Here is a 27,305-nt window from a genome sequence, read left to right on the forward strand (position 1 = left end):
TCATCCTTAGGAACCGGTGTCGTGAGAGTCCTCAATCCATTAGCTTATTATACCTTCAATATGATTCTTACCTAGGTAGACGTTTTCTCCGATTGCAGTTAAGTTTCTAAGTTTCAAGTGTTTAGTTAAGTTAAGTTAAGTCTAGCTAATTAATTTAGTTAAAGTAAGTTAGGTTAAGTAGTTAATTATTAAAAATCATTTAAATATTCTTAGGTGAGTCTCGGTTAGGGTTAAGTATCATTAACGTTTTCAAGTGTCCTTGTGTTCGATACTCGGACTTCCATAGTGCTATACTATTAGTGATCGGTACACTTGCCGGTTTTGTGTGGTTTCTTTAGGAGTCTTGTTTAATAAATTTAAAGCTTAGTTGTGAGAGCATCATTATACTCACATCAATACTTTACTTAGAATATTTTCTTTAGAAAATATCCACCTAGCAGACTTCAATCCTCTTGACCATATCAAACTTTGCTCTATATAGTCCCATTAGCAAACTTGTTCTTCAGGAATCCCTTCAACCCTTTGTTAATATTAACTTATTGAACAAACCAAAGTGTGTTGGTAACACTGTAGCCTGCTCAGAATTTAACCTTGCTCGGTAGAAGTCTTTAACTTGATCAACTTCCTTCAAGCTTGCTGGGAACACTGTTTATTAAGAATAAACCTTGCTAGATTTGGTTTTAGCTTGGTTTTAGTCAAGAGTTTACTAGGTAACAAACCTTGCTTGACTTGAAGATCATCCTTGCTAGACAAAGTGAACCTTGCTCGGTTAAACACTTAAGAGGAATTCTAGAAGATAACCTTGCTGGGAAAGCAAAATACCTTGCTAGGACAAGTAAAAGGTTGCTGGGAAGCTTGAGCTTGCTCGGTTTCCATACTTTCCATTTTCTGAGAGAGGTTGAGAAGTTTCCAATTTTCCTTTGAACTTTTCACATCCCAACAATCTCCACCTAGATTGGAACAACCTCAGCTATACCAAAACACCTCTAAGGTTACATACACTTAGCCAAATACACATGAAATTTCAATAGGAAATTAAATTACATAATAAAAGTATTACAAGTTGGAATTTTGTCCCATGGACATTACAAAGTAAACCTAAGCTAGAAAAGTAATCTTAACTCCTTGAGCTTGAGGCTTCTTGTCTTCTATCCAACTTCACAGCTGCGACACTTTCCTTAAAGATGAATAATTGACTGTGGTTAGGATGCTCAGAGGGCAGAGTCCATCTGATTATATCCTCGAGGTCCTCCACAAGCAAAAATTCTAAGTCCGTGTCCTCCTTGATGATGCCCAAGGCCAGTCCATCTGAATTTAAAAGAATGAAGGATCCATCTCTAGATTCATAGTCAATTTGAGTGATCCTTCCCTTCCTTTGAACTTCATAGTTGGTCCTTGTCATCTGCCGCCTCATGCTGATGCATTCCATCATAGTTGCAAGAGGGTTTTTACTTTTGGTCTTCGATTCATAAGTCTCTTAAATGTACCTAATCTCCCTCATCCTCTTCACCGTTTTGTTTCTTTCAAATGCAGAGAGTTCCCATTTCCTCTTCTTTTTTAACATGGGGAACCCCTTCCTAGCTTGATCCCTGAGATGTTTAGATAATTCGTTTTGTTTTCTTCCAGCAAACCTATGCTGTTTTGGTAGTCATACAGATTCATAGTTGCCATCTCAGTCAGCTGCTCCCTCTTGAACTCCAAAAAGTCATCTTTGAATATCACCTCTTTGAATATCATCTCTTTGAACTCACCACTAGTCATAATCACCTTAAGTGATTCAGTTTGAGCATCAAAGAATGACCTCTTTGGTAGGTCCACATCAGAAGGTGGCCTTTGCAATCTCTGATGAGAGGCTCTAGTGGTAGGAATTGGGACACTTACAGCTGAGGGCCTAGAAGTATATTTCTTTATGCCCAGTTTTCTCATACATGGCTATAATCATTCTCCTTCTTTAGCAAGAGTTGTGATCATTCCCATAATCTCCTCATCAGCTTGACTTGCAGGGATATATCTTTCGCCCGTAGTTCCAGATTAGAAGTTCATAAGATCTCTTTGTTCAGCTTCCAACTTTTCCCACTCTACCTTCTCAGTATAGAATAAGTCTTAGAGTTGACCTTTATCGAGATTGTCAAAAACTCCTTCAGCCATACCCTTACTAAGCATCAAGCCTTTGAGGGTCTTGATCTTGTTTTCGTTTTCCCATGGCTCAAAATTTTCGACTGGTTCCTCCTTTACAAATACCAATGGAGGAGCCTGAGGAGCTTTTGATGTTTCAGTCTTTTCACAATCAAACTTCTCCTTTTCAGACTTGTACATAGAGAGCTTTTCATATCTGCCCAGGCTTTAAGTTTCATCCCTTCTGCCCCTAGCCTCCATCAACCTGTCAAAGAGTTTTATCTGCTCATCTTCCCATTGCTTCTTCTCCTTCTTAGCAAGGGTCATTAATTTTGGTCTCTTAGTTAATGCTTCAAAGCTGACTTTTATTGATATTCTTTTATGGTGTATCTCGACCTGTTCCATGCTCAAACTATCAACAAGATCAATAGAGTGACCATGTTCAATCAGCAATCTGCACTTTCCTACAAATTTGGCATATAATCGTTCAAGTCTTTCATTTTGTGTGCCAGCTTTCTTCATCCTTTCCAACTCATCCCTTTTAACAACCTCAACAGTAACATTGTAGGCTTCTTCCAGTTCACTGAACTTCATGTGGCTCAGCTGCTTTTAAGAATGCCCATGTAGTCTCAAATAAGCCCTGAATTTTTGGGAATCACGGTTCTTCTTCTCCATCTTCTTTTTAATATCCTCCACTTCTTCATCAAGTAATTTCTGCAACTCCTCATCAGAAATAGGATCCAGAGTTTCATACTTATACCCATGATTAATCAATCCCATAATTATTGGATCATTCCTCCTCGCTTCATCTAACATAGACTGTATGTTCTCCCTGTGTTTATCAGTCATTTCAGCATTTAGGGAGTCAACAGTGTCATCAACATCATCAGAAAATCATCAAGATCCTCTGTTCTTGGTTCATTCAGTTCAAGCTCATTCACAAACTCATCAGGTCTAATAGTTTGTATAGGAACAGCCTCAACATGACTTTCCATCTCCTTAGGACTTTCCACAAAATATTCAGTCCTCTTCTTCCTTGGAGTTCAGTAAATAAACCCAAGTGTATCTTGAGAAATCATCAATAATCACTAAGCAATACCTCTTCTTTTCTATACTAGGAACACTCACAGGACCAAAGAGATCCATATGAAGCATTTCCAGTACAATTTCAATTGAATTCACCAGTTTTGCTTTGTGTGATGACTTGTGTTGCTTACCTTTATGACATGAAATGCAATTGTCTTCAAACTTGAACTCTCTTGTAGGTAAACCAATTATATGTTCACCCTTAACAAGTTTGTTCATGTTCTTTAGATTAACATGACAAAGCTTTTGGTGCCACAATTTAGTCTCATTTTCGGTGGCTTTCGAAAAAAACAAGTTTCACCCCTAGAAACTGCATCCTTCATCTTCAATTCATACAGGTTACCATTTCTAGGAGCCATCATCATAATCATATTTAGAGGAATTACAAATTCAGGTTTGAGGATGAAACAGTGAGAATCATCAAATCCAACCTTATAACTTTTATCACACATTTGACAGATGCTCAAAAGGTTAAATTGCAATCCTTCGACATAAAATACATTGTCAAATGACACTTTGCCATTGGTCAGTATACCTTTCCCCACTATCTTACCTCCATTCTCATCACTTCCAAATGCAACAGGTCCTTCAAATTTTTCTTCATAGTTCACAAGAGACCTCTTGTCACATGTCATGTGCCTGGAACATCCACTGTCCATACACCATACATCATTGACTGGTGTGGACTGTTCCTGCACAAATCAAACAAAAATTATCAGTTAAGTGATGAAGTACAAGCTACAACAGCTTGCAAATCATCAATGACATGGACAGGTGTTGCATTTGGTTTGGGGTCTTCATTTACAAATTCACTAGAGTCATCAGATTCATATCCAGTCTTATATGATATGCTCACATATGGAACAATACTCTTGCATTCCTCAACAACATATTCTCTTTGCACACTTGTTCTAATGGTTTCAGAAGTCACATAGGTCTCCATTGTCACTAGAGTCTTAATTCTTGGTTTCCAAAGGAATCCTTGGGGCTCAAACCCATGTTTCAACAAAAAAATTTCATCTCCATTCAACTCCCTTGTTTTCTTCTTTCTAACCATCTCCTTCTTAACCTTCACTTCACGATATGTTGGCTTCTCATTATCAACAGATTTCTCCTTCTTAACAACCTTAACAAAGTTTATTCTGATTGGTTGTTTCATTTTTCGATCCATCTTCTCTTCAACAACAGTCTTGACAACAACTTCAGTTTTCATGATTACTTTATTTCCTCTATCAGTTTCGACTGATGGGTTCTTTCCTTTTCTGAAGTACTCATCATATTTCTTCTTGTACTTGCCAAAATCTTGTCCAAACTTAGTAGTATCTGGAAAATGAAATGGTTTGAATGCGAATCTCTCATGACATGAATCAGTATGTTTTCCATACACATCACAGTGCTTGTACCAAACTTTTCCTTTAAAACTTTCACTTGCTTTCCCCTTCTTAAATCTTTCACTTGGCCTTATGGGTTCAATTCCAATGGTTCTTTGATTCTTGAGACCATCAAAGTCCATTGAAAAAGGCACTTTTTTTTCAATCTTGATATCTTGTCTTTCAGTTGAGCTTTTGACAAAAGTTATTCTTTCCAGATTGGCTGGTGCATCATCTGAGTTGTCTCTAAATCTTGACTGCCTTCTTTTATATTCTTCAACAGTTTCAACTTCTCCAACATCAAAGAGTTCTTGATTTAAGAAAACAGGGTAAACAGGAATAAACTGATCACTATCCAAAGTGTTTTCAGTCTTCTTCTTGTTCTTAACCTTTTTCTCCTTAAATGCATCTTTGCTTGGAGGTCTCACAACATTATAGTTACCCTTTGATCCACCACATATGTCAAATGAAACATGTTCCCTTCTTATCTGCTCATGATGCTTTCTCATCTTGGGTGTGATCTTTGGTAACATAGGAATTTTGCTTGGTGGGCTTGACTTGCCTTGCCTTTACCTTTGTCCTTTGAATCACTTTAACCTTTGAATCACTTTCGCCTCTATCCGCCTACCTCCGACATCATCATAGAGTTGGGCAGAGTGCTAGAAATCATAGGAATTTGAAACATGTCGAACTGTATCGTCACCTACGATGCAGGGAATCGTAAAACTCCCAGGATCGGCTATCTTTTTAGGCAACTTGCTCTGCAACACTGCTGAGCACCCAACACTCAATGGAATAGAAGAGACCTCAGCTAGCTTCTCCTTATTGGAAAGAATGTCCTTAAAGAATTTAGCATATTTGGGCATTTGAATAAGCGCTTCAATGAAAGGAATGCTCAGGTGAAGCTGCTTAAGAAATACGAGGGACTTAGAGTTTTGCTCATCGTCTCTGTCAGATCAGAGTCTCCCAGGATAAGGCAATTTGGGTTTGCAAACTCTGAGATGTAGGTTTGATGATGATGAAGGTATATCGGCCGGCTTCATACTCCCTGGAATAGTCTACTGGTGTGCCTCGGCCGGAGGAGGCTCCATCTGGATCACCTCGTCCACCTGCTCCTCTTCATCGACCGCATGTGTGACAACTCACAAAGCATCAGCCTCTCTTTCTCTTTTTGCACCGCTCCTAGTAGTCACTGTTTTGGCGAACCCTCTCGGATTTTTCTCGGTATTACTCGGTAGTGAACCTGGTTCTCTCTCGGATAACTGGCTGGCAAACTCTCTGACGTGACGCTCAAGATTAGCTAGAGATGTGGCCTGGTTCTTCAGTATAGCATCATGTTCCGCAAATTTTGCCTCATTTGTTACTCGGTTCCTCTCATCTCGCTTCAGCGGCTCAGCCATCATCTCCTCCAGTGTGGTATTCTTCTCCTCTCTCCCCACTTGTTCCGAACTCTCCTGACTTGAACTCCCCTGCTGTAACACCCCAAAAATATTAAAATATAAAATTTCAGTTTATGATATGAAACCCGAAATAAGTAACTACGATAACAATAACCTAGTTAGTTAACTGGTACCACATATGAAACCTAAGTATCAAATAACAAAACTTGATGGGCTAGATTTGATATTTAGAGAACTTGAATAATATTAATAATAATAATCAACACACACACACACACAAGAGGTGTGTGTGTCGATGGAAGAGAAAAGGGAAAGGGGAAACCCTCCCCAAACCCTAAATCCTTCAAATTGGGCGAATCCAGGAAGAATCAAGGTGTCTTGGCTACGTGATCGTCAATCCCTAGATCCTAACACAATCTAAACACAAGGTTAGTGTAAAATCCTAATGTTTAAAGTTAGGGTTGGATGATTGATGATGGGTTAAGAATGTAACATGAAATTGAACACAGTTATGTGTTATAATCACTATATAAAACATGATTAGTAAACAAATTAAAGTGAAATTGAAGTTTAGAGATAAAACCCATATGAGTGGTGTGGGTGGAGACATGAGTGAAGAACTCATGTCCAATCCTCATATGAATCATGGTTAGTTTAGCTTTAAATGTTAAGATTATTGCTAGACTAATTAAATAGTGTGTTACGAAACTCGATTGAACCAAAACGGTTGGTAATGACGAGTTCAACAAGTAATGATAAGATATGCAGGAAATGGCCGCTGATAACAAAAAGGATTGCTTAAGCGAACACGGGTTAGTTAAACTACGAAAATCCTACTAAAAAGGGATATACTAATGGGTTGATAGATTAGTATGAAAATGGGACTGAATGCTTGCATATGCTAATAATCATGTGAATTATGTTTAGACAGGTCACATGAATCGTCGGGAAGCGGAACTGGTAAGGAGTCACGCAAAGGTCGGCGATTAAGGTACGTGGCTATATGCTTAGTTACTTATTTCAAGTATTTAATCTTGTTAATTCAAAGGATTTGTCGTAAAAATGTTTATAAGTGTGAATGGTTTGCTCAAAAGTGATAATATTCACAAAAGCAAACCAAACGGGTCAAACGGATGTACACGCAAACCGGGTAACGGAAGCGTGATTAATAAGAACGATGACCCCGGATAATGGGTTGTAATTAATATAAACGCAAACCGGGTAATGCGAGCGTGGGTCATAAAATAATCAACCCGGATAATGGGTTATAGTTGGAAAAAAATAGTTTCTTGAAAAGAATATGAATGAATCAAGTTTAAGTACTTGAACATAAACTGGGTCAATTAGTGTAAACGCAAACCAGGTAACGGAAGCGTGGAACACGAGATTAATAAGCCCGGGTAATGGGTTGTAAATGTATAGAAATAAACCTATAAAAAGATTGCAGGCACTTTAAGTTATAATGCTTAAATGTCAAAACGGGTTAAATAAACGCAAACGCAAACCGGGTAACGGGAGCGTAAAAACCTAAAAAATTTGAATCCGGTTAATGAATTATGGTTTAGATATGTTAGACACGATTTTCTAGTGATTAAATTGAGTTTGGATGAGTTTTGGATAGATTTGGGTGGAATCTGGGTGAAAAGAAAGCATGCCCAGGTGACCCGGCTGGGTTGAAAACTGACACGGCCGGGTAAAGGTTCTGAGAGAAAGCATGCCGAGGTGACCCGGCCGGGTTGAAAACTGACACGGCCGGGTCAGGAAGAAAAAGAAAAGTAAATAAACAAATAATATATATATATATATATATATATATATATATATATATATATTCAAATGCATTGATTTCTAATCATTTGAATGAAATTGTATGATACATAATTATGCCCTTTAGACCCCGGATGAAGATCGAGCCATGACAAGAAGGTCTTGAATTTGATGTAGTTACTTGAATGATATTAAAGGATAACAGAAGTATTAACAAATGAGTTGGATACATTCGTGTTAATCGAATAAGTAAAGGTTAGGTGAAATGTGACTAATTGTTATGGTTCTTCCCATGACAGGTTTTTAATTAAATAAGGGTCGCGGATTTAAGATCAAGCTGCCGAAGAGCCGAACACAACTGAAACGAGCAAGCTTCCGCAAAATAAATTGATAACTGAATTTAGTATTAGTGTGTAATGTTCGTTAATTGTAAATTTTTAATTACCTCTGGTTTTTGCGTCCTATTAAGCCTATGTTTATGCTTAAATACCTTTTTTAACGAGTTAGGGTCTTACACCTGCCCGAATAGATTCTCTCGATGTTGGTTTTGGTATTGGGCTTGGAAGCCACTGTCTTGTACCCCTCGATAGTTATTCTAATTTCTCCAGCCAGGGTTCGTTGACGAAGTCAACCTCCTCCTGGTTGCTACCCGGCTTAACAAGACAGTCAATGGTGTCGCGACCCCCTCGGAAAACCTCACACTTTGTGACGCTCTTAACGGTAAGATCTCTAACGAGTTGTTCAAATCATCAATCTGGGCCTGCATGCTAGTGTTCGAATTGACCTGAAGTACTCCTCTCGATGACATGAAAGAATCTATGCCCCCGTGCCCCTCGTAGCTCGCTGCTAGATCATCAAAACGGACGACGCACTCATCGAGATCTTTGTTCTTGAAGAGGTTCCCGTTAGCAGTCTGGTTCAACATCTCTCTCACGTGTTGTGTGGCTCCATTGTAGAATTTCTCGATGAGCATCCACTTATCTAAACCATGATAAGGGAAACTTAGAAGGAGGTCCTTGAATCTTTCCCAAACGTCCCCAAAAGACTCGTCGGATCTCATGCGGAAGGAACAAATCTACTCACTGAGTCGAGCGGATTTAGATGGCGGAAATAATTTGGTCATGAATTTCTCTTGAAGGCCTGCCCAAGTAGTGATGGATCCAGCATGTAGGGACTTCAGCCATTTGTAGGCTTTGCCGGCAAGTGAGAAGGGAAAAAGACGGAGATAGATGGCTTCATCGTTCATGTTGTCGATATTGAAAGTTTCATAGATTTTAACAAACATGTCGATGTGGTTTGAAGGATCTTCGCTCTCTAGCCGTTGGAATTGGAGTGTGGTTTTATGAGTTGCATGACGTGGGCAGGAATGGACCAGTTGACAGCGGCGGCACCGTTTAGTAAGGTAATGCTAGAATGAGGATTCGGTGTCAGCCTACCATAGTCAGCTAGTACTCTCCTAGGCGGTTGGTCACCCATGTTCCTATCCCTATAAGAGGAGGAGGAAGAAGAAGAAGAAGAAGAAGAACTTGTCGGTGAAGCAGAACGCTTTCTCTCAGGCTGGACTTTCTCGGTATCGGCATACGTCTCAAACTTCGACGATCCTTGTGAGCGGGTATGATGCATACGACTAAAAAAAAACTAAAAATTAACTAGTCTAAAATTAAGCTAGAATCAAATATAAACAAATAAGCAAATAAACAGAAAAAGTTAAGTCCCCAAACTCGGGTCGTTCTCTAATCGCCTCATACTGTGTCCACGGCAACGACGCCAAAATCTTGATGTGCGAATATATATATATATATATAAAGTAAACACGAATCGCAACTAAGCTTTAAAAATCAAATGAACTATCCTAATTAACACAAACGGCAAGTGTACCAATCACGGATAGCAAAGTTAAGGAAAGTCCGGATATCAAAATTAAAGACACGTGAGAATGGCTCAGATTATAAACCCTAATCCAAGTCCTACCCTGAAAGTTATCTAATTGATTTTATTAATTTTTTATTTTATTTTAATTAATTTAAACTAACTTAATGAAACTAACTGAAAAACTTAACGGCACTAACGGGGCTCTCAAATATGATGAAGGGGAACCACCTAGGTAAGGTATCTTGACGACTATCAACGACGCTCGGGTAACACCGAACACAATAAAATAAAATCGGGTTATAAAGATAATCTAACTAGACAATGATAAGGGAAAATAGCCCCCCCCCCTGGTCAGTTTACTAAAAACCCCTAAAAACATCTAGAAAGAAGAATAAATCACGGTTGATTTTATAAGTACCCTAATGATTTATTACTTGGCCCGTATCAAAATCACAAATTCCGCTAAGGCTCGTAATCCTAACAAATCTAGGGAATAAGGGGTAATTCAATATTATAGATTAAATTACTTGGCTTACAAATTAACCTAATCAACGGCTAGAAAACCGCACGTGGTCTCGTAACGGTATCTAAATCGACTAGACCAAAGAGATAAACTAACTCCTAATGTCTTGGTCTGACTAAAAGGAGATGAACTACTAAGATAAACAACTCTGACCAATCAAACCATATGGTGATGTCTTTCACATACAACTAAAAACACCAAGTAATTAGTCTAACATGCTATCCTAAACCAAACACAAAACTAATTCATGTAAAGATAAAATCACACGGGGTTTAATTAATAAATTATTGAACAAACTCAATAGCTATCATAGAATAAAATCATAATAATATGAAATTGACAATAGAAAATCAATTATATGTTCGTTAAACCCAAAACAATCGTCAACAAATCGTCAATCAACCAAACCTAGATAGTTCTAACAAATTTAGCTACTCATAATAATCAAAATAATAGCCAAGTAAAAATATATAGTAGCCAAACTCATGTCTAATAATTCTTGAATGTAGAAAACAATGATTAATAAGTATATCTTAATAATAGAAAAACCAAGGAGTGCTTTTAACTCTTGTGTCTTGAGAATCCAACCTTCTACCTTAATAATGTTGCAGTGAAAGCAATAATAATAGCTCCGTTCTTGTCTGGCTATCGCTTTTAAATTTCTTAACCAAGAAATTTATATATATTATTATTATCGGAACCCTGTCACAGCCTCCAAACTTTTTTCTTTCTTCTTTTCTTGATTCTACGGCTGTTGTGTACTCCTCTAATAATAATAACCTTTTGTTTTTATATTAAGTCTTATTTCTTGTCCCAAAATTCTTGACCACCGACTTTTTTAATTCTTTTTTTTCTACGTTGCGGGCCCATAAATCTAACCCAAAGAAACATTCATCTATCAGTAATATATTTTTTTAGTGGGTCCATCTCAATTATGCGCTACAATACAGCAAGTAAAACGAACTGACTTATTTGCTCAATATAATTTGGTGACCATTGACCACCGACTTTTTTAATTCGTTTTTCTACCTTGCGGGCCCAAAAATCTAACCCAAAGAAACATTCATCTATCAGTAATATATTTTTTTAGTGGGCCCATCTCAATTATGCGCTACAATACAGCAAGTAAAACGAATTGACTTATTTGCTCAATATAATTTGGTGAACATATATTTAATGGTATTTTATATTCTATTAAAATAAAAGAGCACACATTTGTTTCGTTTTGTTATAGAACTTTACTTGTTACCCTTAATTATGCAAGATGTTTTATTACTTATTAACATATAGGAATAAAATAAGATTTTTAATCATAAAATTTTAAAAGATATTTGAAAACACGTTCGTCGGTCAAAAGTTTAGTATAAATACTCATTGTTAGCACGTTGTCTTTTGACACCCAAACTTTAAATATGAACCACGAACGTATATAATTTAACTAAAATAACCCCAAAGCAACTCAAAAGTGTAGGAATAATTATATTATAATATGCATATTTTACACCACATCAGTTACATTTAGCACATAACGGATGAGGTCCGACGTAGGCTCTTTTGTTTCAGGCAGTTTGGTTTTGGTTAAGAGAAGTTTGGTCATTGGGTTGGTTAACGACATAGTTTTTATGGTTGGTTTTACGTTTGTTGTTGTGATTATTGTGGTTTGAATCAGGTTCGGGTTCGGCTTTAGCGTAAGAGGATGAGTCGGTTTCGGTCTTATAGGGATTAGGCTTGGATTCCTTTTGGGACAAGGTTCCATCCCTAACATGACTGTCGGTGAGGGAAGCAGCTAAGTCCATAGCCTCATCGATGGTTAAGGGGTCATGACTCACCACATTATCACGGAAAATGTTTGGTAAACCTCGAATGTACTTCTGAATGCCGCGGTTCTTGGGGTCACAAGGTGAGGTACGATACGACTAAGTTCACGGAAACGGTTGGAATAGGTGGAATTATCCCCAGCGATTTGCTTGAGCTCCCAAAACTCGGTTTGAAGCCTTTGTAGTTCATGTTCGAGGCAAAACTCTTCTTCATAGCCTCCTTGAGATTGTCCCAAGGCATGGCCACAACCAACTCAGTTCCTTGATCGGCTTTGAAAGTATTCCACCAAGTGATAGCACGATCCTCAAAAACGCTTGAGGCGAACTTAGTCTGTTTGGCATCCGGACATTCACAATGGATAAACACATTCTCCATCTTCTCGAATTGTAGGAGTTTGGTGGCATTTTTTTCTCAATGAAACGGGGTAGGTTTGGTGCTCAGGAAGTTCTTAAAGTCATAGTTGTTCGGAGCAGCAGATGTTGCAGAAGCGTTTGAGTTGAGTCTATGGATTTGGATTACGATAGTGGGTATACTAGCAGCAAACTCTATGGTGATCCTAGGAGCCAAGCGGCGATCTTGAGAACCAGATGAACGTTGGTGACGATGGTGGTTTCTAAGTGAAGACATTTTATGGGGAATTAAGGTAAAAGATTGTAAGATAAAGGGTACATTGCATAAATACATATGAGGTGATGGAGTCAGTACGATTAATGCATGATAACTAGGTGAAGAGATGAGGTCAGTTTAAAAGTTCAAATTTATTTGATTAAGTCAACTTAACAAAAAATTAACGAAACAAAGTTTGTGTGTTGGACTCCCATGAGCTTTTCGTGGCAGTTTGAATGGCCCAACTGTGACAATCGTCAATTTCAGGTTAACCTCGTTAACTCAACTCCGTCAATTCAAACTTTAAGATCGTTGAATCTTTAACGCACACTTCATTACATTTAAACTAGGGTTTAAATGACGCTTAACACTTACTACATGTGTAGTCTTTCGGGATTTGCACCGAAACGCAAACGAGTTAACGCAAACGATTGACAAATAAACGACAAACGTCAAGACACTAATTATATGATTAATATGTGTTAGGATTATGTGCTATGTGATAATGGTATGGTCATGTTATCTTATTGTTCAAGTATGATGGAATATTCTAGAGAAAAACAACAATTGGAAGTTTAGGGACTAGAATGTAACTTGTTTGCTTATAAATATAACTTAAACTCTAAACCCTAACTATTATTATTATTATTAACCCTACGATCGGCTCTCCCCTTGCTCCCCTATCCACGGCTGCCGTCCACATAGATCACACACACACACATCAATTCAAGTCCTTGATCCAAGAACTAGGTGCTAGGAAGGTATACTTGATCACCTCTTACCTCCTTGTTGTGTAATTTTTATGTTTAATGGGTTATGTGAAAACCCTAAGTCAGCCGATTCTTGCATGTATATGATTGTGATGATTCTTGTTAATTGGATGATAGATTGATAACTAGTTTGATAGTATTGCATGTTAATTGTTGTGTCCTTGATTGAGAGTGTAAATAAAACCCTAAGCTTGCATGTATGTGGGATTGATATGCGTGGATAGTAGTTATAGGGTCTAGGGGGTTATATGGATGCATGATAGTTCATAGGTTGTGATTATGTTGAGTTTTGATGTGAACAGATTCTGGACAGAATGTATATACGATGTTTAACTGACTGTAACGAAGTGTAAACGTGGAAATTGATTGAGATTGTGGGTACTGCAGTAAACTAGGTTGAGTCTAGTTTCTATGAAGTATAAATTCGTAATTTTTGGATAAGTGGAAGTATACTTTTATGATTTTACAAAAACGTGATGCAAAGCTGAGCTGTTAGACCTGCTGTTAGGTTATGTTGTAAATGTTATATCTCATGAACCACGAGACCAATTGGGTTGGTTCCACTTCTGGAAGTTGACTCACTGAGTTAGGAACCAAACCCAAGTGGTCTTGCATTTATTGGATTTTTCGTTTAACGGGAATTGCAAATAACATTCTGATGTGCATGAATCTGGCTGATAAAAGTTAGCTGTAATGTTTTGATCATTGTGAACAATCTATATGGAATAAAAATAAGATAAAATATGTTCTGGAAACCTAAGACATGTATGTTTCTGTGGTAATTTTTGGTGAATTAATTGGGACGTTATAATCGGTGAACTAGTACAATCTTTCGAGTAGAAATTCTGTCATAACGAAACTAGCTGCTGAGTTGTATAGGAATGCATGAAATATGATAGTTTCTATATAATTGTTGTAATTTTGACCAAAATACCCTTGCGGGGAAATAGTTGCTAGTTGATTGCCATGAATTGACCAAATTACCCTTGCGGGAAATATTGGTTAGTTAGTCTTTGTTTGTTGACCAAATTGCCCTTACGGGAATTATTGCTAGTAAGTAGGTTATTAACACATGACATGGAAGTAATTGCTCACTCATATGTCGTATCACGATTGTACTTGTAGAGTCATACACAATACACAAACGAAACACGAAACATGTTACGTGCATAGGTATTATGTGCCGAGTCTAGAGACTCGTTAAACGTTCCGATACTTAGAAAATCTCCTTGTTGTTTTAGAACGCTAGAGAGTTTTCTACGACGCGCATCACTCGGTGATCTAGATCGGATATTCTTCGCAAACAGTGAGTTCACTTACCCCACTCTTAAACTGCTTTCAAATGTTTTTCCACTTGGGGGAGATAACATACTCCGATAAACATATTTTCTGAGATAAACGCATATGAAAGATTTTGTTATAAATTATATATCACTTGTAAAGGCTAAGCGGCATTTGTAACAACTTGAAGTCCCACACATCGGACCGGTTAATATTTGGAATAGCGAGTCACTTTTGGGTAGTACTACTGGGTTTGACAAACCCCACCCGACGTTATAGCTCAACTGGAGGTTGAGTGGGTGTAAATTTGGGCTAACACATACCATGGTCTGGATGACCTGGTGACGGGCACTTGATAAACAGTCAGCTTCGGTCGCGAACCACTTAGCAATACTTGTTGTATAGATTAGCTACCTATCGATATATAATTTAACATAACACTATCTGGTAATGCAACACTTAAACGTTGTAACATGGTTACACGCTCAAACGTCGTAACGAGGTTACGCAATACTTAAACGTTGTAACGTGGTTACACACTCAAACGCCGTAACGAGGTTACGCAACATTTAAACGTCGTAACGAGGTTACGCAAAACGCTAAACAATTTATCTTATCTTACTTGTGAACTCACCAACCTTGTGTTGACACTTTTAGTATGTTATTCTCAGGTAGCCGAGGCGGGCGCGCGGTTTAGGAGCATGCATTATTGAAAACACTTTTATTCTGCAAATTTAAACTTAAACAGTTACTTTTGGTTTTTAAGTCGTCCTGCGTGACGCAACTTTTGAATTAAGGTTTTTACGCTTCCGCATTTACTTTCATTTAAACGTTTTTCTTTGGTTTGGTTATAACTAATGATTCCGATCCTGCCAGTTCACACCCTCTGACGGTAAAACTCCGTTAGTGGATTTTGAGGGTGTGACAGATTGGTATCAGAGCCATTGGTTATAGCGAACTAGAAGCCGCATGCATACTAGACTATAACCGCGACGACCCATTAGTTATAATAATACGCACTGCATAGGTTTGTGTAGTCTTGAAATCTTATCTCTTTACCTCTTTCGCTCATACGCGCGCGCATACACGGCTTACCTGTAGGAATGTCGACGCCACCCTCATCATCATCCGATTCGATGACGCATGCTCACGGGAAGGAACCGCAGTTACCTACTGCCTCGCCACCCCGTGTAGTCCCGGAACTCGAAGCTCCCGCACCAAAGAGGTACCGCCCATCCGGAGGCCTGTATGATAACGACGTTAGCTGGGAATGGTATCCCAACATGATCAGACGTATGGTCTACCGTGAACAAGTTCCCCCATTGCCTCACCCGAACCACCCTGGTTACCCTAACACTTTACCACCCATAACCGAACCTGTGGAACGAGTCCTCGCAGCTGTCGTTTCTTGTTTGGAGCGTGATGTGGGTTACATGCGCTACACTAGAGAAAATGTTGCTAGACTGTTTAAAGATGGAACCGAGACTCAAGAGGAGATTGCCCGCATGACAACGGCAATGAAAGAAATGCAAGAGACTAGTGAACAACGAACCAAGGTTATGATGAAGATGCAAGCCGAGATGATAGACTTGCAAGAACAACTCCAAGAAGCAAGGACCCGAACGGAAATAGCGTTAGAACGTTGCGATATCCTACAAACGCAACTCGATCAGAACGCAGCAGAACCTGAGGCCGAGCCCGAGGCAGAGCCTGAAGTAGAACCCGAAGTAGAACCTGAAGAAGATCCCAAAGAGGAGCCTGAGGAAGATCCCGAGGAAGATCCCGAGGAGGAACCCGAAGAAGAACCGGAGGAGGAACCGGCTGAGGAGGAGGCACATTCAGAGGTGTCCTCAGATGACGACATCTAGTGATGATGACACTTAGATGGAGGGGTTGTCTCCATCCAAACTATTATTTTTCTACGATTTTAAGGATTGATTGGAAATACTTTGTAGCGAATACAATGGTTTTAATCAAAAATTTTTATTTAGACTAATATGTGGTTGTGATGTGATTTTTTTTTTCTTACCTACCTTTTATTACATGTATGGTGTGTTGTATATGAAAGAAAAATTCATGTTTAACATTTTATACTGTGATTCTAGGAAATGGCCGGAAGAAACGCTGGACGAGGACGAGGTAACATCAGCATGACTGCAGCTGAACTCCAAACCTTGCTGAATGACCATGTTGCTGCCGCTTTAGCTGCACACAATCAGAATCAAACAGGAGGTCCAAATGGAACGTGTACCTTCAAGAACTACTTAGACTGCAAGCCCAGTACGTTTAAGGGCACTGAGGGAGCTATAGGCTTCCTGCGTTGGGCTGAGAAGGCCGAGTCGGCCTTTGAGATGTGTAACTGTCCCCATGCCAATAGGGTCAAGTTTGCTGCTGGGACACTCGAGGATTCCGCCCTCACTTGGTGGAATTCGAACGTCCAGATCCTTGGCTTGGAACTGGCAAACGCGATGAACTGGGAGGAGTTCAAAAACATGATGCGAGAGGAATACTGTCCGAGGGAAGAAATTTCGAAGTTAGAGTCGGAGTTTTGGTCATTGAAAATGGTGGGTTCAGAGATTGAAGCCTACACCACTCGTTCGCACGAGTTGGCAGTGATGTGTCCGCGGATGGTGGATCCGCCGAGCAAAAGAATAGAGATGTACATTGATGGGTTGGCACCACAGATTCAGGGTATGGTGACGTCTTCCAGACCAGCCACGATCCAACAAGCGATCCGTTTGGCTCACAAACTAACGGATCAGGCTGTGACCCAGGGTGCGTTACCACCAAGGGGTTCGACTGTAAAAGCCCGTGACAACCCGAATAATGACCATGCCAGCAACAGCAACAACAGCAACCCGAACAGCGGGAAAAGAAAGTTTGACAACACCAGATCTTCATCCTCAAACCTCCCACCGCAACACTACCGGAAGCCCGAATTTACTCGGAGTTTCAACACTCAGAATCACAACAACAACAACAACAACAACGGTAACGGGCAGGTTTCGAGCGGGTATGCTGGGAAACATCCAAAGTGCAATAGGTGCAACTTTCACCATGTTGGGCAGTGTGACCGTGTCAAGTGTCAAAGATGCGGAAAGATAGGTCACCAAGCGAAGGATTGTAGAGTTGACCTTGTGGCGAAGGGTGCTCCTAAGCCACCGATGATGACTAAGGGATGTTATGAATGTGGACAGGAAGGTCATTTCCGGAAGGACTGCCCCAAGCTGAAACAGAACGACAATAACGGGGGTAATGGGAGTGGCAGTAACGGTGGAGGAAATGGCAAAGGAAGAGCGTTTGTGATTGGATCAGGTCAAGCCCGCAGAGATCCGCATGTGGTGTCTGGTAAGTTCCCTGTAAACGATTGTTTTGCTTCTGTTTTGTTTGACACTGGAGCTGATAGGAGTTTTGTGTCAAAGGCCTTTAGCCAACTTTTAAACCTTACTCCAACCCCGTTAGACGCTAAGTTTCCTGTTGAATTAGCTAACGGTAAAACTGTAATAACAACTCATATACTTGCGGGATGTAAGTTGAAATTGTCAGGTCATGTCTTTGACATCGACCTTATTCCTTTTACGCTTAGTAGTTTCGATGTCGTTGTCGGCATGGACTGGTTATCTGAGAACCGAGCGGAGATTATATGTCATGATAAGATCGTCCATATTACCACCCCTTCAGGCGAGATCATTTCGGTCCGAGGCGAGAGAAGCGGCATGACCACCAGCATCATTACCATTATGAAGGCACAGAAGTATTTAAGAAAGGGTCATCCGGAAATTCTGGCGCAGATTGTTGAGAAACCTGTGGAGGAGAAACGAATTGAAGACATTCCGGTTGTGCGAGATTTTCCAGAAGTCTTCCCGGAGGATCTGCCCGGACTCCCTCCTATTCGTCAAGTCGAATTTCAAATCGAGTTGACACCCGGTGCAGCACCCATAGCACGAGCCCCGTATCGGCTCGCACCGGCGGAACTTCAGGAGTTGTCCACTCAGTTGCAAGATTTGTTGGATAAGGGTTTTATCCGACCTAGCTCATCGCCATGGGGAGCCCCTGTCTTGTTTGTCCGAAAGAAAGACGGGACTTTCCGGATGTGCATCGACTACCGGGAATTGAACAAGGTGACGGTCAAGAACCGTTATCCTTTACCCCGAATTGATGATTTGTTCGACCAGCTTCAGGGATCGAGTTACTACTCGAAGATCGATTTACGATCCGGTTATCACCAGCTGAGAGTGCGCGAAGAAGATATTTCAAAGACGGCTTTCAGAACACGGTATGGTCACTACGAGTTTTCGGTTATGCCTTTTGGCCTAACCAACGCACCAGCCGTATTTATGGATCTCATGAATCGAGTATGCAAGGCGTACCTCGACAAGTTCGTGATTGTTTTCATCGATGATATTCTCGTCTACTCCAAGAACGAGACTGACCACGACGAACACTTAAGGATAATTCTGGAACTGCTGAAGAAGGAACAACTGTATGCTAAACTCTCGAAATGTGAATTTTGGCTTCGAGAGGTTCACTTTTTAGGACATGTGATAAACGAGAATGGTATCCATGTCGATCCCGGTAAGGTAGAGGCCATCAAAAACTGGGAAGCACCTAAGACTCCGACTGAGGTGCGACAATTCCTAGGACTGGCCGGCTACTACCGGCGTTTCATCGAGGGATTTTCAAAGATTGCTCAACCCCTAACCGCTTTGACTCACAAGGGCACTAAGTACAACTGGGGTGACGCGCAAGAATCCGCTTTTCAACTGTTGAAAACCAAGCTTTGTAGCGCCCCTATTTTAGCCCTCCCCGAGGGAACGGAAAATTTTGAGGTACACTGTGACGCATCTATACAAGGTCTCGGTTGTGTGCTGATGCAACTTGAGAAAGTTATAGCCTACGCCTCTAGACAACTACGGGTTCACGAGAAGAACTACACGACCCATGATTTGGAACTCGGAGCTGTAGTGTTTGCTCTTAAGATATGGAGGCATTACTTGTACGGTACCAAGTTTACCATTTACACCGACCACAAGAGTCTCCAACATATCTACGATCAGAAAGAGCTGAACATGCGACAGCGTCGTTGGGTCGAGCTGCTTAAAGACTATGATTGTGCCATCAAGTACCATCCTGGCAAGGCCAATGTGGTGGCCGACGCCCTTAGCAGAAAAGAAACAGATAAACCCAGACGGGTGAGAGCATTGCAACTCACGATTCATGCCAGCTTACCCGATCAGATTCGCGATGCGCAACTGGAAGCTTTGAAAGATGATAATCTCCCATCGGAACTCATGCGGGGCATGAGCAAGCAACTTGAAACCAGGTCGGACGGGGTCCGATATTTTGAGAACCGGATTTGGGTTCCACGATACGGAGAGTTGAGAACTCTAGTGATGGACGAAGCTCACAAGTCCCGATATTCTATCCACCCCGGCTCAGATAAAATGTATCATGATTTAAAGGAACTTTACTGGTGGCCGAACATGAAAGCCGACATTGCAACCTACGTGAGCAAATGTTTGACTTGTGCCAGAGTCAAGATAGAATACCAGAAACCATCTGGTCTACTGCAACAGCCGGAACTCCCAATGTGGAAATGGGAACAAATCTCAATGGACTTTATTACGGGTTTGCCTAAGACACCGACGGGATGCGATACCATCTGGGTGATCGTTGACCGGTTGACTAAATCGGCACATTTTCTAGCGATTAAGGAAACAGACAAAATGGAAAGACTGACTCGTGTCTACATGAAGGAAGTAGTGTCGAGACACGGAGTGCCTGTCTCCATCATTTCCGACCGAGATTCTCATTTTACCTCACACTTTTGGAAGTCGCTGCAAAGCGCACTGGGCACACGTCTCGATATGAGTACCGCATACCATCCTCAGACAGATGGGCAGAGTGAACGGACTATCCAGACCCTGGAGGATATGTTGCGTGCATGCGTCTTAGATTTCGGAAAAAGTTGGGAACCCCATTTACCCTTGGTAGAGTTTTCGTATAATAACAGCTACCACGCAAGCATTAAGGCAGTGCCGTTTGAAGCGCTGTACGGACGGAAGTGTCGATCACCACTCTGCTGGGCAGAGGTGGGTGATAGCCAAATCACTGGTCCGGAACTGGTACTCGAAACTTCGGAAAAGATTGTTCAAATCCGAAATCGCATGGCAGCAGCACGAGATCGACAAAAGAGTTACGCCGACAAGCGCCGAAAACCTCTCGAATTTCAAGTAAACGATCGAGTGTTACTCAAAGTCTCACCTTGGAAAGGTGTGGTTCGCTTTGGTAAGCGAAACAAACTTAACCCGCGATATGTTGGTCCGTACCGGATAACTGAGCGCATTGGTCCGGTGGCGTACCGACTGGATCTACCAACAGAACTCGGTGGCGTACACGATGTATTCCACGTATCAAATTTGAAGAAATGCCTATCTGATGAAACCCAAGTAGTCCCTTTGGAGGAACTACAAGTTGATGAACAGTTACGGTTCATTGAGGAACCAGTCGAGGTTTTGGATTGGGAAACCAAAACGCTCAAACACAGCAAAATTCCAATCGTTAAGGTTCGTTGGAACTCGAGACGTGGACCGGAGTTCACGTGGGAACGCGAGGATCAAATGATGAAAAAGTATCCTCACCTTTTTGAAGGGCTAACCAAACACCGGAAACCGCGAAACCCGGCAAACCGTCAAACATCACCGGAGGTATGAACTAAATTTCGGGACGAAATTTCTTTCTACTAGGGGATGATATGACAAACTGAAAATTTTTCTTACTTTTTCAGGCTCTCATCACGACTTGACTCAATTTTCGGGACGAAAATTCTTTAACATGGGAATGATGTGACAATCGTCAATTTCAGGTTAACCTCGTTAACTCAACTCCGTCAATTCAAACTTTAAGATCGTTGAATCTTTAACGCACACTTCATTACATTTAAACTAGGGTTTAAATGACGCTTAACACTTACTACATGTGTAGTCTTTCGGGATTTGCACCGAAACGCAAACGAGTTAACGCAAACGATTGACAAATAAACGACAAACGTCAAGACACTAATTATATGATTAATATGTGTTAGGATTATGTGCTATGTGATAATGGTATGGTCATGTTATCTTATTGTTCAAGTATGATGGAATATTCTAGAGAAAAACAACAATTGGAAGTTTAGGGACTAGAATGTAACTTGTTTGCTTATAAATATAACTTAAACTCTAAACCCTAACTATTATTATTATTATTAACCCTACGATCGGCTCTCCCCTTGCTCCCCTATCCACGGCTGCCGTCCACATAGATCACACACACACACATCAATTCAAGTCCTTGATCCAAGAACTAGGTGCTAGGAAGGTATACTTGATCACCTCTTACCTCCTTGTTGTGTAATTTTTATGTTTAATGGGTTATGTGAAAACCCTAAGTCAGCCGATTCTTGCATGTATATGATTGTGATGATTCTTGTTAATTGGATGATAGATTGATAACTAGTTTGATAGTATTGCATGTTAATTGTTGTGTCCTTGATTGAGAGTGTAAATAAAACCCTAAGCTTGCATGTATGTGGGATTGATATGCGTGGATAGTAGTTATAGGGTCTAGGGGGTTATATGGATGCATGATAGTTCATAGGTTGTGATTATGTTGAGTTTTGATGTGAACAGATTCTGGACAGAATGTATATACGATGTTTAACTGACTGTAACGAAGTGTAAACGTGGAAATTGATTGAGATTGTGGGTACTGCAGTAAACTAGGTTGAGTCTAGTTTCTATGAAGTATAAATTCGTAATTTTTGGATAAGTGGAAGTATACTTTTATGATTTTACAAAAACGTGATGCAAAGCTGAGCTGTTAGACCTGCTGTTAGGTTATGTTGTAAATGTTATATCTCATGAACCACGAGACCAATTGGGTTGGTTCCACTTCTGGAAGTTGACTCACTGAGTTAGGAACCAAACCCAAGTGGTCTTGCATTTATTGGATTTTTCGTTTAACGGGAATTGCAAATAACATTCTGATGTGCATGAATCTGGCTGATAAAAGTTAGCTGTAATGTTTTGATCATTGTGAACAATCTATATGGAATAAAAATAAGATAAAATATGTTCTGGAAACCTAAGACATGTATGTTTCTGTGGTAATTTTTGGTGAATTAATTGGGACGTTATAATCGGTGAACTAGTACAATCTTTCGAGTAGAAATTCTGTCATAACGAAACTAGCTGCTGAGTTGTATAGGAATGCATGAAATATGATAGTTTCTATATAATTGTTGTAATTTTGACCAAAATACCCTTGCGGGGAAATAGTTGCTAGTTGATTGCCATGAATTGACCAAATTACCCTTGCGGGAAATATTGGTTAGTTAGTCTTTGTTTGTTGACCAAATTGCCCTTACGGGAATTATTGCTAGTAAGTAGGTTATTAACACATGACACGGAAGTAATTGCTCACTCATATGTCGTATCACGATTGTACTTGTAGAGTCATACACAATACACAAATGAAACACGAAACATGTTACGTGCATAGGTATTATGTGCCGAGTCTAGAGACTCGTTAAACGTTCCGATACTTAGAAAATCTCCTTGTTGTTTTAGAACGCTAGAGAGTTTTCTACGACGCGCATCACTCGGTGATCTAGATCGGATATTCTTCGCAAACAGTGAGTTCACTTACCCCACTCTTAAACTGCTTTCAAATGTTTTTCCACTTGGGGGAGATAACATACTCCGATAAACATATTTTCTGAGATAAACGCATATGAAAGATTTTGTTATAAATTATATATCACTTGTAAAGGCTAAGCGGCATTTGTAACAACTTGAAGTCCCACACATCGGACCGGTTAATATTTGGAATAGCGAGTCACTTTTGGGTAGTACTACTGGGTTTGACAAACCCCACCCGACGTTATAGCTCAACTGGAGGTTGAGTGGGTGTAAATTTGGGCTAACACATACCATGGTCTGGATGACCTGGTGACGGGCACTTGATAAACAGTCAGCTTCGGTCGCGAACCACTTAGCAATACTTGTTGTATAGATTAGCTACCTATCGATATATAATTTAACATAACACTATCTGGTAATGCAACACTTAAACGTTGTAACATGGTTACACGCTCAAACGTCGTAACGAGGTTACGCAATACTTAAACGTTGTAACGTGGTTACACACTCAAACGCCGTAACGAGGTTACGCAACATTTAAACGTCGTAACGAGGTTACGCAAAACGCTAAACAATTTATCTTATCTTACTTGTGAACTCACCAACCTTGTGTTGACACTTTTAGTATGTTATTCTCAGGTAGCCGAGGCGGGCGCGCGGTTTAGGAGCATGCATTATTGAAAACACTTTTATTCTGCAAATTTAAACTTAAACAGTTACTTTTGGTTTTTAAGTCGTCCTGCGTGACGCAACTTTTGAATTAAGGTTTTTACGCTTCCGCATTTACTTTCATTTAAACGTTTTTCTTTGGTTTGGTTATAACTAATGATTCCGATCCTGCCAGTTCACACCCTCTGACGGTAAAACTCCGTTAGTGGATTTTGAGGGTGTGACACCAACAAACTAACGAATAAAAACAACTGAGTTGGACGGTCCATGAGCGTAACATGGCATTTTAGCTATACCAACTAATAAACGAATTATCAACGCAAGAGAGTTGGATGGCCCATGTGCGTTACATGGCATTTTAACTGTACCAACTGAATACGAACTAATGAGATAAAAATATAAGTAGTTAAAGTATCCCGTGAATCACCATGTATGATTAACTCCAACAAAAACATAATATTTAAAATAGGTTGAGAAATAGATAGTAGGAGTGCTCATGGGCTCCATGGATTTTTCACCCAACTAACCACTTAAATAGCAATACATAATAATCAGAAAATACCGAATTTAGCCACAAATCACCGTGAATTTAGTTTAAAAACAACCTAGGGTATCGGTCGTATGACAGTTGTGTCCCGCTTTAGCATATAAGATCGAGTATTGTGGTCATGTTATCCTCTAGGTAAGGAATAACGTCTAACCTTGGGTTCTCGGAACCAATTTGCCAAGGCCCGACTCACAGTTCTCTCCCCCTACCAGTTACTACCGGACTTGTCACATAACGTATCCCTAAAGTGAAAGAGTAAAAAAACATTAAGGATTTCTTAACAAATTTCCCAAAAATAAAAGGCATCTACTTGATTTAAATTATTTAAGAAAAAAATATCTTTGAAGTTGAGGCATAGCCTCGGAGTTGTGTGTGTGTGCATGACAATATAATAATAAACAATTTTTATTTAATTATCTAGGAAAACTGTAAACAAATAATTTGAACACATAAGGCAAGAAGATAAGCACGTATGGGGCTCCTAAGCATGTTACTGAGACACCACTAACGACCTATCTTAAACCTTCGGCTCTGATACCAATCTGTCACACCACAACCTAAGGAAAAAATGCCGGGGCATGAGCTAATTCTTCACAGCTCTCAATGTACTATCATCCAATAATTAAAAATGTGGTGATATCTATTAAGTTAAATTAAATATTCAAATAATCCAAAACAATCTCAAATAACAAAGTATACAATCATAAAAGCAAAAAGTAAATAAATTCTAGTCTTGATAAGTCGGTGTCTTGATAAGTTTCTTCTAGCTTAATGCATAAATCACTTCCAAACCTTTCAATCAATTAAATCAAAACCTGCATATGCGTATAAAAAGAAAATAGTTTTTTCAACACAAGGTTGAGTAAGTAAAGCACCAGTTAGTTTAAATACAATATAATATAATAAGAAAATGAGCAAAATGTCCTTAATGGGGTATACAATCAAGCCATTGCACGTAAACAAATCAAACAGATAAAATGTTGGACAAACCGTTGCCATGAGAATCGGCGTTGGTTACCATAAATGAGTTGTCGGTGAAACCATTGTCATGTGATCGGACGCTGGCCACTACGATAGTCGTATGATCATACTATTACTGTGATTATGATGGACCTCGTCGAATGTGGACAATTAAGCAAATAAACATATAGCAAGTTAGGCATTAAATTGATATACACACAAAGATTAAATAGTTGGAATTGTGAATACTATATAATAGGTAAATATAATAAGATACACATATGTCCCCAAAAGGATTTAAATTAAGTAAAAAGTGGAGTGAAATACTCACCTTAAAAATAAGTGAGGGAAAAAGAATGCGGTAAGAACAGTTATAAAGTAATCGCCACGTTCGTCGAGAATATCAACGGATAAATCTTAAGAGTAATAATAGCCGGAGAAACACTACGAATTAATAAATGGACTAAAAGAGAATTTAGATATGAACCTATGTTTGGAAGTTACAATAATTTATTTAAAGTTTTATTTTATATAAGTTATTATATAACAAAATATATCTCTTTCTTTATGAATATTATTTTTATTTAAAATTGTATTAAATAATATTAAATATTTGTTTATACAGAAAATACATTTGTTTAGAAAATATTTTACCAGTAGTTAATTTTAACATAAAACATGTTTTAATTATCTATTTTAAATTAAAAACCTTTTTAAGTCTTTATGTAACATCCCGAAAATTCAAAGAATAATATTCAACATATTATTTAATTATGATGGAAAAATTTACTTGAGTTAGTAGAGAAATAATAAAATAATAAAGATGAAAAGATAAGTAGGCTAAATAGATGAAATTAATTACGGACCAAAAAAGGAAAGACGAGCCTAAGGTCCATGGGCTTTAGGGAGTATAAATACCCCTTACACCCAAATCCTTTACATTTTCATCCATCTCTACACCATAGCCTACACCTTCAAAAACACACACAAACACCCTCCTTCATCTCGGACCAAGATCCGAAGGCAAAAACCCGAACTTTTTAGTGTTAGAGCGTCGTCACAAGCAAGACATACATCAAGACTAGATCGTGTTCATGAAAATGATTCGTTTAAGGTACGTTTTATAACGAAAACTCGTTAGTTTATGCTTGGCTCGTTTAATATTCCTAGATCTATATATAAATGGTAAAAACATATCAAACGCAACGATTCTCGCTGAAATTCGTTAACATATTTTAGATTAATTAATCAAACATTGAACCGTATACTTATATCGATCAAATGCACCATTTAAAACATGATGTTTGGATGTTGGGACGCTTAGGGTTTGTAGGCGCTGGGTTAACAAGTCTAATGTACCAAATTCGTGTTATTTCATCGAGATTTGAAGGTTAATTGCAAATCCAGTGTCTATTGACTGTTCTTGTTCATATCGACTTTGACTTTAACTGTTGAGTCAATTAATGGACAATTACTGATGTTCATTCGTTAGGTGACGCTAATCGCTGATCATTCGTTAAAGCATTCATAGCGAAAAAGACACATTCGCGTGTTCTTGTAACGAATGAATCCCGCATTCGTCTTATATAAGTCACGAATGGTGTTCATCATTCATTATCCATTATTTCGCCATGAGAAGACAGCGAATGTAACCATTCGTTATAATTACATTCGTGTGCTCCTGTAACGAATGAACCACCTATTCGTCTCAAGAAAACAACAATGGACCTAGTCATACGTTATGTAATCATTCATCTCAGATTAAGCCCTTCGTTATGAAAAATGGAATCACTCGTCATAGTGAATGAGAAAAAGAATGAAGCTTAACCAGAATGATGTT

The sequence above is a fragment of the Bidens hawaiensis genome, unplaced genomic scaffold (assembly GCF_021521415.1).
Source record: "Bidens hawaiensis isolate Kalapana, Puna unplaced genomic scaffold, B.hawaiensis_p1.1 tig00010300_1, whole genome shotgun sequence".
NCBI lineage: Eukaryota > Viridiplantae > Streptophyta > Magnoliopsida > Asterales > Asteraceae > Bidens > Bidens hawaiensis.